The sequence below is a fragment of the Oratosquilla oratoria genome, chromosome 22, assembly GCF_046742065.1.
Source record: "Oratosquilla oratoria isolate Oo_2021 chromosome 22, ASM4674206v1, whole genome shotgun sequence".
Taxonomy (NCBI): Eukaryota; Metazoa; Arthropoda; class Malacostraca; order Stomatopoda; family Squillidae; genus Oratosquilla; species Oratosquilla oratoria.
The window spans coordinates 46,478,883-46,480,084 of NC_134798.1; positions in this window are offsets into that span (position 1 = coordinate 46,478,883).

Genomic DNA, 1,202 nt, shown 5'->3' on the forward strand with positions numbered 1-1,202 from the left:
ATGGCGTGGTGATTTATTACTACCCAATCTGTCAAATCTACCTAAGTACATGCCCCTCTCTCTCTCTCTCTCTCTCTCTTATTTCCCACCTATATGCTATCTGATTTCTTTACATTTAGTATATAGTAAAGGAAGCTGTATATTACAATGAGTATCCCTTTTTAGGGTTATAACTATGATCTGAATCAGTTGTACGACGTGGCAACAGCGCATTTTCCCTCCCAGGTTGCCACGCCGAGGAGGTGTCACTGGTGAGACAGGTGGGATGGGGTAGAGGTAATTATCGTTGTTATAATCCTAAAAACTGATACTCGTTGTACTATACAGCTTCCTTAACTATATACAGAATATAAAATAATAAATTAAGATAGCACATAGATCGGAAATAAGAGAGAGAGAGAGAGAGAGAGAGAGAGAGAGAGAGAGAGAGAGAGAGAGAGAGAGAGAGAGAGAGAGGGAGAGGCGTGTACTAAGGTTGATTTGGCAGAATGTCTAGTAGTAAATCACGACGTCTGTCACATCCTGAACGGACTCCTTGGAGCGCACAGACTATAGCGAGACGTCATGAGCACTGTGCACGCAAAGGGAGGATGAATGTGGTCGAGTTCTTGGTCGCGAAGGAAGGCGAATCTGTTTCATGATTGGTCAGTTTCCCCTATGAAGGGCTTAGGAGGAACATGTGGGGGGAACCCGCCTATTAACCCCTTGTACACATTGATACAATCTTATGACGTATATTCAACTTTCAACCAAACTATTCTATTCATTTGAAGGGGGCGTGGACCCTGACTTGAAGATGGTTATGGACGATCGAGACCCTCACCAGGCCGGGGTTCGATCCCACAGTTGTATAAAATTGCTTGTGTAGAAGAGAGTACATAAGGAGCGTAACCGTATTGACGATATTACACGCGATAGTCCTTCTTGCTTGCAGGTTGCAACACGTTACACTCGCCCTCATGGTAGAGGCTTTGACCACGTAGCGCCTAAGAAGAAGAAAAACAAGAAGAAGAAGAAGAAGAGGTAGAAGAAGTAGAAGAACAGGTAGAAGAAGTAGAAGTAGTACAAGAAGAAGAAGAAGAAGTCGAAGTAGCAGTAGTTGTAGAAGTAGAGGTAGTAGAAGTAGTACAAGAAGTAGAAGTCGGAGAAGTAGTAGTTGTAGAAGTAGATGAAGTAGAAAAGTAGAAGAAGAAACATAAGAA